We start from the raw sequence: 18,667 nt of genomic DNA on the forward strand, positions 1-18,667 counted from the left end.
TCGGGACTAATGTGAAAATATGTTTAATATGAATGTATAAGTAAAGTCTACATCAGATTGCACACTGTCTTGGGGAATGGAGGGGGAAACATAGGGGAGAAAATTGAAAACGAAAAATGAATAAATTACACATATATAATATATATATATAAAGAAAATGTGGAAAGTGCCTATCATCTCTAAATCCTACACTTCCATTATATTCAATAAGTTGGGTCCATGACCAAAAAAATTGGTCTCTGTATTTCAGTATAATTTTTTTTATTTGAGATCCTAATTTATTTTATGCATTAAAAAAAATTATTCAAAGAAGCGTTCCATAGGCTTCACCAGAATGCCAAAGCCATCCACGGCACTCAGAAAACAAGGTTACAAATCTCTGAAAGGATATGATATGCTTCTATTTTTACTAATGATTAAGTTAGAAATTATATAGGAATTGGGTATGACCAAGTTTCTCAGACTTCTATTTGGCAAAAGTCACCACCACCATCAGTGATCACAAGCCTTACTTAGCATCTTGTGTTTCTATCCTGTGCTGCATATCTTGTTGCGTATAATAGAGCCCTACTGTGTTTCCATGTGTTGAGTGAAAGCCCGTGATATATCCAAGCAGTGTGTTTTGTCACTCTTTGCCTTTCTTGGTAAGAATAATATTATGTTTAGGAGCATTCCCATCCCTCACAGGACTGGCAGAAGAGCTGATATTTTTGAGAAATGAAGACCATATTATCCCATGTTGGCAACATTCTTTACACTGCTCGGGGCCTCCTCTGTGATGTTGGAAGGAGTATGAAGCTGAGGGAACTGCTGTAGCCATATCTACCCAATTCCGTTTCTGTTCATGATGAATTTTCAACCACATTTGTTCCTCAGAGCTACTGTGTCAAGGCAAGTAAACTTGTGAACATCAAGTTAGTTTGGCAGAGAACAGAAATCTTTATTGCATAGAGTCCTGAATTTTGTCATCTTTGGCAGATCAGAACATTTGGTACTTTATTCAATCTTTATATAAGCCATCAAGCTTAAATCGGTTTCTTTCTGGTTTATTAATAAGGAGTTACTTAAATGCTGGTATATTTTTTGTTCTGAGAACAACTCCTTGCTCACTAAAGAGTTCTCATCTAACTTCTGGTGAAGTCTACCATACCTAGAGTGTTATCATTTCTGACCTTTGAATGTACTTGCAAATGAGGCCAGATATTCCAAGAGAGCTGTTATGATGTAAAAAGATATTTTCTAGTGACCTCCTGTATCAATAAGTACCCCAACATACACAGGGGGCACTACTACAGTAGGTTCTTAGATCTGCATTCATAAAAGGAAAGGCAACTTTTGAGGAATTAATAATGACTTTAATCAAGCACAGTATCATTCCTTTAACCAAGTACATATATCATTCAGTTAGTTCAGGGGAGACAGGACCCTGAACTTCAAAGAAAATACAGAGAAATCAAAAGATCAACAGAGTGGCTTGCTATGCCTGAATTCAACAGAAAATTGAACCACAACTGTCTGATCGTAGTTATCAGAGAGGGAAGCACAACATCTGGGTTTTCTAAGCCAGAGGCTCCTTAGCAGTTTTCTAGAGTCCTCATCTGTCCAAACAAATACTTCTAGTCAGTAAGCCCCATAGTAATCAACAGACATGACTTCCTCTGCCTGATCATGATTCAACAGACAAGTACAGTTCTCTGACCATAATCACCAGAGGGGGAAGCAAAACATCTGGGTTCTCAAAGACAGGGGGCTCTTTAGCAGTTTCCCAGAATCTTTATCTGGCACTCAAATCTTCTTGCAAAAACTAAGCCCCAAAGTAAAATCTCAACTCAGAGTATTTATACCTTTTTTAGAGGCAGAGGCCATCATAACCCTTTGACTCAATGCCTTAATAGGAAAAACAAATGTACTTGGGACCCTCCTACAAAACAACTACCCTAATCAAGCTTCCCACAATGGGTAGGCCCATCGATGACTGGGAAAGATTTTTAATCACATTGAAATAATTAACAATACAAATACATACACTGTTTCTAGTTAAAGAAGCTCGTTTCTGTACTTTACTCCTTGTAAAGACTCTTGATAAAGGCAAGATTCAATCAGAGGCACTTGATTATACTAAAACAAAAACAACAAAAGATCCTGTTTTGATAGTCATCACACTTCCTCATTTTAAAGCAGTTTCACACTTAAATTCTATATAATTTATTGGATAGACTCAAGAATTTAGAAGTAGAAGGGACTTAAACTATCAACACAAACTTTCTCAATTTATAAAGCAGAAAACTAAAAACCCACCGAGGCTAAGATAGGATGTAGTTGAGCCCAGGACCTGGCCCCAAATCCAGCAATCTTTCCGTGGTTACTTTGTGACTTATTGAGTCACAAAGTAGGAGCACCATGTAGGAGCATCAGCAGGAGCATCATGTACAATGTACAATGATAAGATATACAATATTCTTAGGTTCTCATCATAATATTATGATATTATTGAAGTATTCTTAACTTGACAAGGATAGACACATAATAATTTCATAGCAGATACAAGTTAAACGTGTGCAGTTCAGGAAATCTTTTACCCCCTTTCACTACCAATTCACTTATTAATTTTCTTGCTCTGGAATCAGACATTACAGTGGTCAAAGACCCTGGTGTCTTTGACCTTCTTGGACTATATTCCAAGTAATAGCAAAGGGATCTCTGGATCTAAAGGTATGGATATTTCCCCCACTTAGTGTAATTTTGAAATTGCTTTACAATTTGTTGGGCAAATTCCAAGTTTTACTAGTAGTATGCTGATGTTTCTGTGTCTTCACAATTCCTATAACAGTCACTGTTTCTGTCTTCTTAATTTTTTTTTCTGGATGTGAAATGAAAGTCAAGAGTTGCCTCAACTGATTTTTTTATTTATATTAGTGATTAAGAGCAATTATTATGTAATTAGTTTACAATCTTAGAAATCCTCTGACTATACACCTATTGGAAATGGGTCTTGGTCTGATATATTTATACTCCTTGGATGGTTGACCTTTACCAGAAATAATTAAGGTAAAAATTTCTTCTACCTAAGGTAGAAGGTAAAAATTTATTCCATTAGAGTTTCCTTTCTTATTCTGACTGCATTGGTTTTGTTTAATTTTTTAAAGATTTTCAATTTTATGTCAGCAAAATGTCTATTTTGCCTTTTATCGTCTTGCTTATCCTTTATCTGGCCAAATATTCGCCCTGTAGTGACTTCTAGTGGGATAATTATGGTAGGCCATTGACAAGAATTTCACAGGATAAGTAGGCATAGATGGATTATGATCTACATTATTGAAAGGAATGCCCACATTGATGAGACCATTTATCCATAGGAGTATTGGTATTATTTGTCAAATGTATGTTGGTGGTGATTTTCAATTCAATTTAATAAATGTTTAGTAAGTTATTACAGGCAGTTAGGTAGTACAGTAGAGTGCTTGGCCTAGAATCAGGAAGATCTGTGTTCAAACATATTCTCAGGCTTTGGTCAGCTATGTGGCCCTGAAAAATCACTTAACTGATGCTTTAGCTTCTTCATATGTAAAATGAAGCTTGTCATTTGAGGTTAAGGTAAAAATTAAATGAGACAATATTTCTATCTCTTTTTTGCACAACGCATGCCACATAGTAGGTGTTGAACAAATTCTTATTTTCTATTTTTTTTTTTATATTTGGTTCTTACATTTAATTGGAACTTATTGTAGCATATGGTTTAGGATCCTAGTCAACTTATTTTTTTTTTTCTTTCCAAAGTAGTTCATAGTTTGCCTACCAGTTTCATCAAGTAGGTTATCTTTCTACAAGTGGTTTATATTCTTATCTATATTGAAGACTGATTTATCCAGTTTTTCTTTCTGATTTGTAATTGTGTAGTCTGTCCCCCTGAGCAGTTCCTATATTTTCTAACCAGTACCATATAGTTTAAAAATTTACTACGTTATTAATATTTACTACTTTATTAACTATTCTACTTTGAAATATAGCAGTGTTATTCCTACTTTATTCTTTTTTCATTATTTTCCTGAGACTTTAAACTTTTTATGTCTCCAAATGAATTTTATTAATATTTTGTCTAGTTCTATAAAATAACCTCTTGGGATCAATTGGAATAGTACTGAATATGTGCATTAATTCTGAATCACTTCATCACATTAATTTTATTGGCATAGCCTAATAAATAGAATAAGGAAAATCTCTAATATTGTTTGTCTTCTTTTATTTCTATAATGAATGCTTTCTAATTATAATTTGATGTCTTCAGTCACTCTTTGTTCACTGACTCCCTAATATTTTATACACTTTTTAAAATTTTTAATAATTTTGAACAGGGTTTCTCTTTTTATTGTGAATGAATAGAAAAAGTAGTTATTTTGTGAATTTATTTTGTATCTTGTGATTTTATTAAAGTTAAATATTGTCTCGATTTGTTGATTCTGTGGGATTTTTGAAGTATACCACCTTGCCGTTTTTAATTGGGGGTAATTTTCTCTACTCTTTACTGATGCTTTTGCCTCTAGTTTCTTTTATGTCTCTTGCTATTATTAGCATTTTTAGAGTTATGTCAAATAACAGTCATATTTGATTTACTCTAGAATTTATTGGGAAATTATATATTTTTCCATTATAAATAATGTGAGCTTTTGGTTTTAGATGTATGCATTTTATCAAAAGTTCCTTCAATGACTATACTTCTAAAGGTTTTTAGTATAAATGAATGTAGGATTTTTTCAAAGTATTTTCCTAATCAAGTAATACAATAGTTTGGTATTTTTATATAATATATATTATCTAACATAATATATATTACAATATAATGGCTTGGTAGTTTTTAATATGATCAATTATGCTAATTGTTTCACCAATAGTTAACCCTCCCTATTTTCCTGGAACTAATCCAACATAGCCATAGTGAATCATTTGGGAGCATGTATTGGGGTATATTTTTGTTATGGTTTTATTTATAATTTTTAAAATTAAATTGTACATTTTTGCCTCAATATTCCTTAGTGTGGGACAGCATGACAATGTGAATGGAGGGCTGACCCTCAGAGTCAGAAATTTGGGGTTCAAATACTTTCTCTGACACGTCTTGGTTAAAAAACCCTGGTTAAATCATTTAACCATTTAGTGACTCAGGCAACTCTCTAAGACTCTAACTTACAAAGAAGGTAGTTTTCAGCATTAGCAAAAAATTTCCTCAGTAGAAGATCCATATACCAATGACATCATGATTCTAGAAATACACACACACACAATCTTTTAATATTAGGCTGTTTTATCCTTTCATATTTAAGTTTTAGTTATTAAATTGTGTCTTCCTTTTATGTCTCCAGTACATATGGCAGTCCTTTCAAAGTTAGCACTTTGTTCTTGCCATTAGTTTTGTGTACAGTACTTGGATACTATCCTATTCTGATTCTAATATATGCATCCTAGCCCAATTTGCTTGAATTAATTTAAGTTTTTACTTTCTCTTTATTTCATCCCTATTTTTCCTCTGTGTCCCTTTCCCCCAACTTGCATAGATTTTTCCTTTTTCCTATCAGATAAGAGGGCAGCTCAAAATCTTCCCTTTATTTCCAGTTTAGTTTAGCTTAAATAGAACTATGTCACGGCACTTTCTCAAGAAATATAAGTTTATTATGAATTTCTATAATTTTTGGTTTTACTTTGATTTTCCTTCCTAGTTTTACTTGAATTCCCTTCCCCCACATAACTTGAATTCCATCTGCCCATATAATTGCATAGACCATAAATGGATGAATTAAATTCTTTATGCCCTTATTTGTTTCCTTAATATTCTCTCTACATCCCTATTGAACATAGAACTTATAGAGCATCAAATTTGAGCTCCTCAGTCTATTGAAATTTCTACAGATTTCTATATTGGTGCATCTAGAGATCTCTTTCTCTCACAGGCATATTTCAATACATATATTTGTTGCTTTTGGCAGGGGCTTTTTGTACTATGTCACTTGCTAAGAAATGCTAGCTTGTGAATGAAGCATTGTCTAGTGGGATTCATTCTGTGTACCAACTTATAAGAGCTTGTCCTACCCATTGTCCTTACCATGATCACTTGCTACTCTTAAGGTCAAGTATTCCTATTTAATTTTCTTTGTCTCTGTTTCAACCCTAGGTGTCAGCTAACCTCTATCCTGAGGTAGGATATTGTCCTGAGAAGAACAATCACCTACCAGAAAAGGTGGTCTCCTATTGTACCCATTATCCTTAGATTAATTTTATGATAAGAAATCAGTACAACTATGTAGCATAGTTGACAGAACACTGGCCCTGAAGTCAGGAGGACCTAAGTTCACATCCAGCCTTAGATTTTTGATACTTACTAGCTGTGTGACCCTGGGCAAGTCATTTAACTCCAACTGCCTTATACACACACACACACACACATGCACACACACACACACATCTATGTCTCCCTACATACATACACCTTCCCATACCCAAAAGAAATGTACTTTATTGCCCATTGTAGAGCAAGACCCACCTTTTCGGTCTTCACTATCCATTGCCCTACCTCCCATTTATTTTATTCTGCTCTAGTACAGCATCTCCCTCTGAAAAATTAAAGAAATTACCAGACCTTTTCTCTTCCTCTTCAAGCTTAGGAGGGATGGGCTTTCATCTTCTTCTATTTCTTATATCCCCTCTTGACACTTATGTTTCTTTTCACCATGTTGTTCCTTCAATAAAAGATATTATCATAAAGGAACATGAGATTTAATTAATAGAACAGTTATTCAAATTCCCTTAAATCATCAATTCCTTCCTTAGATTTTTTTTGTCCCTCAATGATCTTCACTTTGCTCCAGCTGATAAGTCTTCTGAGTCTCCTCTGGAATTGTCCATATCGTGGTCATTTTTGTTTTATTAGTATTCCATTGTATTCATATATCACAATTTGTTTAGCTATTCTCTAATAGAAAGATATCTGCCTAGGTTCAAGGTTTTGTCTACCACAAAAAGAGCTGATATATATACATACATACATATATATATATACATATATATACACATATATATGTATGTATATATACATAATATGCATATAAGTGCAACATTTTTCTTTGACTTCTAGGAATAGCATAGAACTTATGTATTTTTTTTAATTCCAATTTTGAAATTCTCTTCTATCAGTCTCTACTTTTTCAGAGAATGTTGTCATGTATTCTACATATTCTATTCTTTTGTTTGTATTTGCTAATTATTCTCTGACAGTTCTGATTTCTGAGCAAATTTCCATTCTTACGTGTACTTAAATTTTTTTTCTTTGAATGATGCTGGAATTTGCTGGTGATATTCTGCAATCTCTGAGGATTCCACAGAATTATTTTTATTTTTTCCCATTGGAAATTTTTGGTTTATTTTTCCTTCAAGATATTTGCTTTTCAATTTGTTTCTTTGAATTTTATTCTGTATTTATTCTGCCTCAGTGTCTGTTTATTTACTTGGCTGAATGGTCAATCCTTTTTCTTATGGAATTTTTGTATTCTAATGTTTTTTATTGTATTCCCAGTAGAACATCTTGGCTTGTTTCCCTCTAAACTCTTTAGTCCCTCCACCAAAGCTACACAGACTACAGATGCTTGGCATCTTCACTCTCCTTAAGTTTTGAGGGATAGGACCTGAGTGATTTCCTTTCCATACACTATACTGTCCAACTCAAACAAATTTGCTACATTTGTCAAAGTTCATGTAAAGCAGAGGTGTCAAAGATGTGAATCAGATAAAAATGTAATTGGAAAATGTTCAACAAAATTAATAAATTTTGCTCAGTGATTTCAGTCATGCTTGACTCTGTGTGACCCCATTTGGGATTTTCTTGGTATAGGTACTGGAGTGGATTGGCATTTCCTTCAATAACACTTTTTACAGATAAAGAAACTGAGGTAAACAGAGCCAAATGACTGTCCACATAAACACAACAAGTAAGTGCCTGAGGTCAAATTCAAACTCTTGAATATAAGCTTTCCTAACTCCAGGCCAGTCACTATCCACAGAGCCACCTGTCTGTCCATAAAGATATAATACAACATAGAAAATGTTCATTTGTTGTTTTCTAAGTCAATCTGTGGCCTGTAGTTATCCATTTTTACTTGAGTTTAGCACCATGTTATAGAAAGGGCTAACCAGGAAGTGGCAAATATGGGGCCTAGGCTCACTGGACGTTGACGATAATCTTCTTTTGTGCAATAACACTTCAGATCATGAATCCTTTCCCAGATGTGATAGGCATGAGTTTTCCTATTCTTTGTCCCAACAAGAGTTAGGCTAGATGTTTGTTTGGGAACAGAGGGAGCATGGGAGACTTTGTTTTGTTTTAAAAGAAGAAAAAGATATCCTTTGTGTCGAGGTTGATTCTGTGCCTCCCTTGACACAACTTTCCTTTAAAATATGACTATATTGCCATGGCTTCCTAGCTACAACCTTTCAGCCCCCAGTCAATCAACAATAAGCATTTATTAAATGATTACTATATGTTAGGAGGAGTCTCCACCTCTATCAGGAGATCTTCTCTCATTTGCAATGACAACCACTATCTGTCCCTTAGTCTTCATTGCACAGTACTTAAACACCAAGAGCTTTGTCCCTTGTTGCTGAATGGATATGGGCATTTTCAGTCTTATAATTATAAAAGCTAGCATTAATATAATACCACATGTCCAGCATTGTGCTAAATGCTTTAAAATTGCTGTTTTGCTGGTATTCCAACTTCTGTAGTACAATCAACATAAAACATAGAATTGTTGTTGTTCTTTAAACAGCTCCTCTTTTTTTAAACTTTTCTTCTTTAGAATTCCCTGTGCCAGGAGGATTGTCCAGTAAAAACTTTATAAACTAAGACCAGTCCAGCATGCAGAACAGCACAGCACAGCAGGGACAGGACTCAGAACAGACTTCAGGGTGCCACCCACAGTGGCTCCCAGATTTATCAACCCACAAATGCCACAGACAGCTTCAAAGGTCAATGGAAGGGCTCCTTCACCCAGGAGAGGGGAGCTCAGTCTGGACCTCCAGCAGCAGGCACTGCAGCAGCATCTGCTATTTTTTGGAGCCCTCTGCCTATAGCCCCTGGGGGAAATGAACTGCTGATCTGAATCTCAGCCCTGAGCTCCACCCAGGAGTGAGGAGGAGTACTGGTGGTGGAGCTTGAGGCAGTTATGGTGATAGAATTCTAATTGAAGATTCTGGGCAGAAAAATTTTTGGTTGCTCCCAGACCAATGTGCAGTTCAGGAGAGGAGTTAACTCCTCTCCCTTGATTGTGCCACTTTGGAGGAACTGAGAACTTAAAGGTCCTCAGACTATGCCCTCCTTTTGATAAAGGACCCAAAAGTTAAGTAACCGGCTGGGAAAATGCCCAAAAAAGGGAGAAAAAATAAGACTATACAAGGTTACTTTCTTGGTGAACAGGTATTTTCTCCCATCCTTTTGGATGAGGAAGAACAAAGCACATCACAGGAATTCAAGGCTTCCATGTACAAAACCTCCAAAATAAATATGCAATCATCTCAGGCCATGGAAGAGCTCAAAAAGGATTTTGAAAATCAACTAAGAGAGGTAGAGCAAACTGGGGAAGAGAAATGAGAGTGATGCAACAAAATCATGAAAAGCGAGTCAACATATTGCTAGAGGAGACCCAAAAAAAATGTTGAAGAAAATAGCACCTTTAAAAATAGGCTAATTAAACTGGCAAAAGAGATCTAGAAAGCCAATGAGGAGAAGAATGCTTTAAAAAGCAGAATTAGTCAAATGGAAAAGGAGGTTCAAAAGCTCACTGAACAAAATAGTTCTTTAAAAAAGAGAGTGGAGCACATGGAAGCTAATCACTTTATGAGAAACCAAGAAATCATAAGACAACACCAAAAGGATGAAAAAAATAGAAGATAATGTGAAATATCTCATTGGAAAAACAACTGACCTGGAAAATAGATCAAGGAGAGACAATTTAAAAATTATGGGACTACCTGAAAGGCATGATCAAAAAAAGAACCTAGATATCATCTTTCATGAAATTATCAAGGAAAACTGCCCTGAGATTCCAGAACTAGAGGGCAAAGTAAATATTGAAAGATTCCACCAATCACCTCCTGAAAGAGACATGAAACAAGAAACTCCTAGGAATATTGTAGCCAAATTTCAGAGTTCCTAGGTCAAGGAGAAAATATTGCAAGCAGCTAGAAAGAAACAATTCAAGTATTGTGGAAATACAGTCAGGATAACGCAGGATCTGGCAGCTTCTACATTAAGGGATTGAAGGGCTTGGAATAGGATATTCCAGAAGTCAAAGGAACTGGGATTAAAACCAAGAATCACCTGCCCAGCAAAAACTTCAGGGGGAAAAGTGGTCATTCAATGATACAGAGGACTTTCAAGCATTCTTGATGAAAAGACCAGAGCTGAATAGAAAATTGGACTTTCAAACGCAAGAATCAAGAGAAGCGTGAAAAGGTAAACAGGAAAGAAAAGTCAAAAAGGACTTTCTAAAGCTGAACTGTTTACATTCCTACATGGAAAGATAAGATTTGTAACTCTTGAGACTTTTCTCAGTATTTGGGTAGGTAGAGGCATTACACACACACACACACACACACACACAGCACAGGTTGAGTTGAATCAGAAGGGATGATATGTATAAAAAATAAAATTAAGGGATGAGAGAGGAATATATTGGGAGGAGAAAGGGAGAAATGAAAATAGAATCTCATAAAAGAGATAAGAAAAATCTTTTTCAATGGAGGAGAAAAGGAAAGAGGTGAGAGGGGAAAAGTGAAGCTTACTCTCTTCACATATGGCTTAAGGAGGAAATAACATCCTCACTTAATTTGGTATGAAAATCTATATTGCACTGCAGGAAAGTAGGGGAGAAGGGGACAAGTGAGGTGAGGGTGATGATAGAATGGAGGGCAAATGTCAGAAGGGAGTAATCAGAAGTAAACACTTTTGGGGAGGGATAACGTCAAAAGAGAGAACAGAGTAAATGGGGGGCAGGAGAGGGTGGAGGGAAATATAGTTAGTCTTACACAACATGACTATTACAGAAGTTTTTTGCAAAACTATACATATATAACCTATATTGAATTGCTTGCGTTCTCAGTGGGCATGGATGGGGAGAGAGGAAGGGAGAGAAATGAGAATTCAAAGTATGAGGAATGAATGTTTAGAATTGTTATTTCATACAACTAGGAAATGAGAAATACAGGTAATGGGGTATAGAATTCCATCTTGCCCTACAAGAAAAGAGAGAAGAAGAGGATAAGGGAAGGGAGGGGTGTGATAGAAGGGAGGGAATATTGAGGAAAGGGGTAATCAGAATGCAAGGCAATATGGGGTGAGGGAATGGGGAGATGGGGAGAAAATTTGGAACTCAAAATTTTGTGGAAATGAATGTTGCAAACTAAGAACAAATAAATAAACATAAAAAAGTCTATAAATTTTTAAATGATAAAAGGTCTTCTAAGAAAGTAATTAGGATTTTGTCAATATGGAGTGGTATTTTATAGGCCAAGAATTTTGTTTTGCTTTGAGCTCAATGCAAAAATATTTATTAATAGTGGAGAGTAAAATCAGTAGCCACAGAACGTTCTCCTCATAGCACTGAGGAATAATTTCTCACAAATATACATATAGGGAATTCATATGGCTGAAATAACACATGGCTTTAGTACTACAGTATGCACATATCCTTTTCTTTTGTCATGGAGTACTCATGTTGTTATTCACTGGGAGGAGCATCTTTGTTAAGCAGGTCACTTAAGCTCCTTGGTCCTATTCATCTTTTCTCAACTTCTGACTGTCAAGAACAAATCTTTCTTTTTGTCCTAAAAACGGTTCTCCTCTCTCTCTGCTATCTGGGCTATACTCTTTTTCCCCTAAAAGATGACAAAACTGTCCTCAGGACTTGATTGAACAAAGATCAAAGTGAAGTCCTTTTATACACCTTTCTGATAGCCTCTGACCATATTGACATAGTTTCCCAGTTATCTAAGACACAAAAAGAACATAAACCCATACCCAAATGGGTTTGGAATCCTCCAAACTTGGAAGATATCCCAAGACAACAGATATCACTATCTTCTCCCTAACCATACCAGATACTAACCAGACTTGTTATCATTTGGAAACATGGCAGACAGGGAATACCTAAACTAAGTACCCGAATGTACTTGTTGGATATTTTCTCTATATTCTGGCTATATATACTGTTTATTAACTGTTGAAAGACCTATTGGTACCTCATTTTATCACAACATTGAACCTGAACTAACTGGATATTTATTCACTTGTGAACTTCCCTTAACCCTAGAAGTAAAACATCATTTTATAGATAAGGATACTGAGGTAGGCAGAGGGTAAGTAACTTGACCAAGTTCAAACAAAGATAATGTGCCAAAGGCTGGATTTGAGCCCAAGTCCTCTTGACTTCTGTTCTAATTCTGTATCCCCTGTGCTACCTAGATGCCTTTATTATTGTAGAGAATATTCCAGAATGAACAGTGCTGTATGATACATTTTTAATGTTAGAAATTAGTATCTGATTAATATTTGTGCTATTATTTTAATGAAGTTAAATTTTATAGAACATGTATTCTTTCTCTTTCCCATCAGGAATCCACATCTGAGTCACTATTTGAGCTCAAGAGCAGAGAAGGAATTAGCCAGGTATTTCTAGTCTTGCCTTGGAAAACCAATCAGTTAAGTGATGTTAAATAACATCTTTGTCATCTGACAAAGTTAATGTTTGGCACACTCTCTAAAAAGAAGCAGGATATTGCCTCTGTACATTCCAATGGGTTCCAATGACAGAAGTCTCCAGAGAGAAAGTTCCATAAAATAAATGTCAGATATGGAATTAAAAGAGAGAACTAGTCAGGTAGGATCTTCTGTTGCTTCTCTTTCAAGAGGGTAGAGAAAATAAAGTGCAACCTATACTTGTGGATGTTTGCCCATTTATAAGAAATGTATTCATAAATTAAGAGTTTAAGGGGTCAGCTTCTAGCTGCACTGGGGAAGTACAGTGTTGTTTCTTGGAGTAAATACTCTTTTTGCTATTTGTTTTTTGTTTTTTTTAAGTTCATGATAAGGTATGATTGAAGCAGCTGAGATGAGGAGTATTCAATGTAAATTGCAAGAATTCAATGTAAATTGCCAGTTTGCTGCATTGATAGTAGTTCAAATGAGGACCTGATTAATGTTGCTTGGAAGTTAAGAACCTCCAACAATTTATCGAGCTGCTTGCTGATTACAATCTATGATAATTTTCCTCTTCTGTATAGATATTGATTTGATAGACAAAGTGGTGGTAATTTTTCTTTTGGAATAGTGACATTAACGGCCTTCGAATTCTCCCTGACAATAGAAATGAACTCCTTTTTACTAGTGAGCCCTGCTTTTTTCATTTTTTTATGATTAGGGTCCTTCCATGTATTGGAGAAAACCTACAAAGACTGAGAGACAAGGGTATCATCTAGTTCACATAAATAGAATATTATTAAAATACTTAACCATCCCAGATTTCTTTCCTAAGCTCACATGAGCTTATTTTTTGAGAAACATTTTTTGTTATAATTTTACTCTCATTTCTCTTTGAACCCATATCCCATCTCTGAGGATGATACAGTGTGACATCCTTAAATGAGGGGAGGGCTTATTAGTTGCAGAGATAAAAGAGAGTCAAAACAAGCTTATCCAAATCCAAAATTTTAGCATATTTCCTTATTTGGGAGTTCAGGGTTATTTTTTAATCATTTCTAAATGAATAAGACCCCTCATCTATAGTAAGCATAAAATACAGTGAAAATTATTTTTAACAAAAAAAAAGCTTGCAACTTTTTCAAAGAAGAAAAAAATAACATACTGGAGAAAAGTCATCACTGTTGACTTCTGTAAGAAGCTATTTATTCAATGAAGAAATTACCTTGGGAAAATAACACCTCATTTACTTTACTACATTTTGCTTTCTTAAAGGATTTGTGTCCCTAACATGGGACCAACCAGGAAAAGTAAATGATATCACATAACCCATAGTAAGCTTTATACTTTCTTCATAGGGCCAGAAAATTCTAATTGTTTCTTCCTTTCTACCAGTAAGAAGAAAGGAGATCAGGCCCAGATGATTCCATCATCTCTTTGGTCAACTGGCTTAGCTATTGGTAGAAGAGACTTGGTAGATACTGAGGGCTGGTCTGGACAGAAGTTGTGTTATATGAATTGAAACCATTTGCCAACTACTTTTAAGAGTGGAAAAGGACAAGAAGACAATTATTTCCCCATAGATTTTCTATTCCTATCTTAGTGGGTGGATTGGACAGCAGTCAACTCAACCACTGCCTCTAAGAAGCAACTTTCTACAATGCAGTTTGGCAGGTACTCCATTTCAGACTTGTAGCTGCTGCTGTTGCTGAAAAAGAGGAATAAAGAGATTATTGTTGTTAAAATAAAAACCCCTGCGAACTACTAAAATAGGAAAAACTTCAGGTCCAAAAAAGGGACCTGAATGAGCCAAAGTCTGGTCATAGTTTACAAAGATCATAACTGCATTTGTTTCCTGAGTAAAAGCTTGCAAAGCAAGTAATATAATCTCCCTTTGCCTCAGTATCCTTGTCTATAAAAATGAAATGGTTGTACTAGATGGCCTCAGAAGCCCCTTCCAACTCTAGATCTATGATACTATTTCTCAATCAAACAACCAAGCAAAGCATTTTTCTTTACCTCTGGAGGCTACTTGGTATATTACAAAGACTAATAAATTTATATTCTGAAGACCTGGGTTGAAATTATGAAGCATTACTTAATACCAAGGGTAGTTTGGTCAAGTTAATAAGGAGATTAATCTATATGGTCTCTGAGGTCTCCTTTTGCTCTGGATTTTATGGTATGGTGTAGGGGTCTGATGGTAAATATTTAACAATCAGCTGGAGCAGGGAATAGAGATAATGCACTTTTAAGTTTAATGTGCTTTATTAACATTTTCTTTATCACTTTCTTAAGTCTAACCAATAAACAAAATGATAAATCAGGCCCAATTTGTAGCATTTGCAGATGTGTAAGTACTCATGATGAAGATTTCACAACTGGCTCTCTCAAATCAGTTCCATTCCTGGTTTAGTATGACACAGAGAGTTAGGGAAATATGGCATCAGAACATATGGATTTCTATGGATTAATGAGAACTGATAGAACAGGGTAAGTTTAGGAAAATTTTCAAAGATGAAACAAACAGCATCATTGGTGAGGTGACTTACTGATTAAGATAGTCTTTCCCTAAAACATTTGACTATGCACAATCCTTAGCTTAAATGTAAAAGCTTTCCAGTCCCAAAGAGTCTCCAAATTACTCTGGAGGTAGTAATTGTATGGGGATCTGAAACCCCTAGGAGCTTAAGTTACATGTACAGGTCAGTAGCATGGCAGCATTTTTAAGACTCTTATTATATTTAGTTGGCCAAATGGGAATGTAAAATGGAGATAACATGATTTTCTCTTTGATCCCTTATGGAAGATTGGGCTTGCAGTCAGGAATTACTTATCACCTATTAGAATGCTCTTATTCCTGATAGAATCCTAATAAACTCAAAAGACAGAGGGAGTGACTGGAATATTGCATAGTCACCTCCATTAAGAATGTAAATTGGGGCATAAATTTTACCACCCATTACCTTAAAATGGTTCTAACGGATCCAGCTTTTCCTAATTCTGATATAATATGTTTCACTCAGTGGCAGTGATTGGGAGAGTTAAGAACAGGAAGAATCAAAAGGGAAAGACAACCTTACTTTGCAAAAATTCCTCAGTTTCCAAGTTAAAGGACAATTTGGTTAATTGCATTTCATCTATTTGACATTCTTCATTTCATCTGAGCTACAACTTTTTTGTTCTTTTCACTGAACTCAGATGCCCTCTTCTTCAAGATAATTACAATTGCCCTCCTTAGCTAATGCCAAGAAATGATCAAGAGGTCTTACAATTCACAGTTCACAATTTGAGGGAGAGAGAGAGAGAGAGAGAGAGAGAGAGAGAGAGAGAGAGAGAGAGAGAGAGAGAGAGCTAGGATGAAGAATTATACTAATTGATGATTCATTCTGTTTCATTCATTCAGGATAAATTTGCTTTTTGGAATAAGCTTATTTGTGCAGATCATTAATTACTATTGTTAAGTTATACTGTTTTAATATAAAAACCCATTTAATATAAAAACTCAAAATGGGTGGAGGAAAGATTTTTTACTCATTTAAAACTATCCCTTTCCCTGAGGCTTTTCTCCTATTATATTTTTAGTTATCTGTTTTCTTTTTCTCTACAAGTTAAGCTGTAGTCACCTATAGAAATGTTGTAAAGGTAGCTGATTTGTAATTCAGAATGGAGCTTCCAATCTAGTATAAAGAAGACTCTGGAAAGGAAGAAAAGAGGCAGATATTCCATATGGATGTGGGCAATTAAATTTTCATTCCTTGGACACTCATTTGCTTAAGTCTCTTTACTTCTTGGTCATGTGGGAAATGGGCATTGTTCAATGTTTGATGAATGCCAGTGATGCTTTTACTTCTGTCCAGAACAGAGAGTGGCATGACCCTGGCTTGCAAGGCTAGCAGTTTAGGTCATGAAGACACATCCACAAATTCAAAGGAAAGACCTTTGGGGTCAGTTTAGTGGAGATGAATAGAACCTCTAGGAGACTCAAGGATCAGTGTATTCCAGTTACATCAATGGGTCATAAGTGCATAGATCAGAATTAAGAAAAGGAAAAAATAAGTATGGAAGAAGCAAATAAAAACTAGTTTGTCTAGGAAGAAAAGATAACATATTTCCTCTTTTGCCTATGCTGTCTTCAAACTTACTAGCATTAATCATACACTGCCAGTGCAATAAAAGACAGCCAACTCTTTCACAGTGAAGGATGCCAAAGGAATTTCTGTACATTATCTCATGTGACAACAACCTTGTGAGGTAAGTACTACAGATATTTGTATGCCTGTTTTACATATAATGAAACAGATTCACAAAGTCTAACTAGTTTGTCTAGGTTGTCAACATAAACTCAGGGAGGTCTGAAATACCAAAAGCCCATCACAGATCTCACAATAAGACAGTGAAACAAGTTAGCTTTGTTGAGGGGAGTATGAAAAAAAAAGGGTGGTTAGGGAAGAAAGATATACAGACTAGTGCTCCCAGGTGCGTAAAAGAGTTAGGCTCATTTTAGGGTCCCTGAACTGAATAGGGTACCTTCTTCCCCAAATCAGTAAGGGTTTTTCTGATGAGTTTTCATAAGGTTTTTGTCTGAGTCTAGCAGAGTCTACACGCAGGCACACACACACACACACACACACACACAATTTTTGGTCTTCAACATTCACTTTTATAAGATTTTGAGTTGTATATTTTTTTCTTCCTCTCCTTCCCCTCCCCAAGACAGCATGGAATCTGACATAGGTTGTATATGTATGAGCATATTAAATATATATCCATTTAGTCATTTTGTAGAAGAAGAATTAGAACAAAAGGGAAATACCATGAGAAAGGAAAAAAAGATAAAATAATATGCTTAAATCTGCATTCAGATCCCACATTCTTTCTCTGAATGTGGATGGCATTTGCCACCACGAGTCTTCTGGTACTGTCTTAGATCATCGTATTGTTCAAAAGAGATGTCTAACAAAACTGGTCATTCCACAATGTTGTTGTTATTTTATACAGTGTTCTCCTGGTTTTGTTTACTTCACTCAACATCAGTTCATGCAAGTCTTTCTAGGTTTTGCTGAAGTCTGCTTGCTCACCATTTTTTAATGGAACAATGGTATTCTAGTACATCCATATACCAAAATTTGTTGAGTCAGTCCCCAATTGATGGGTATTACCTTAGTTTCTAATTATTTGCCACCACAAAAAGAGATGCTATAAATATTTTTGATTTTCTAGGATGTTCTAAGTATTCCATGTGGGTCATTTTCCCTTTTTTATTATCTCTTTGGGATACAGACTTAGCAATGGCAGTACTGAATCAAAAGATATGCACATTTTCATAGCCCTTTGGTTATCATTCCAATTTGCTCTTCAGAATGGCTGGATCAGTTAATTCCACGAATGATGCATTCATATCCCAATTTTTCCACATTTCTCTAATATTTATCATTTTCCTATTTTGTCATTTTAGTCAATCTGCTAGATGTGATGTGGTGCCTCAGAGTTGTTTTGATTTGCATCTCTCTAATCAGTAGTGATTTAGAGCATTTTTTCATATGACTATAGACAGCTTTAATTTCTTCACCTAAAAACTACCTGTTCATATCCTTTGACCGTTTATCAATTGGAGAATGACTTATATTCTTAAAGATTTGACTCAGTTCTCTACAAATTTTAGAAATGGGGCCTTTATCAGGCTTTAAAAATTGTTTCACAGCTTTGTGATTCCCTTCTAATCCTGGTTGCATTGTCTTTGTTTTTATAAAAACTTTTTAATTTAATATAATCAAAATTATTCATTTTGCATTTCATAATATCCTCTGTGTCTTGTTTGGTCATAAATTCTTCTCTTCTTCATTGATCTAACAGGTAAGCTATTACTTTCTCTCCTAATTTGCTTATGGTTTTGCTCTTTATGTCTATCTTGACCTTATCTTAGTATAT

The sequence above is a fragment of the Notamacropus eugenii genome, chromosome 2 (genome assembly GCF_028372415.1).
Source record: "Notamacropus eugenii isolate mMacEug1 chromosome 2, mMacEug1.pri_v2, whole genome shotgun sequence".
Lineage (NCBI taxonomy): Eukaryota > Metazoa > Chordata > Mammalia > Diprotodontia > Macropodidae > Notamacropus > Notamacropus eugenii.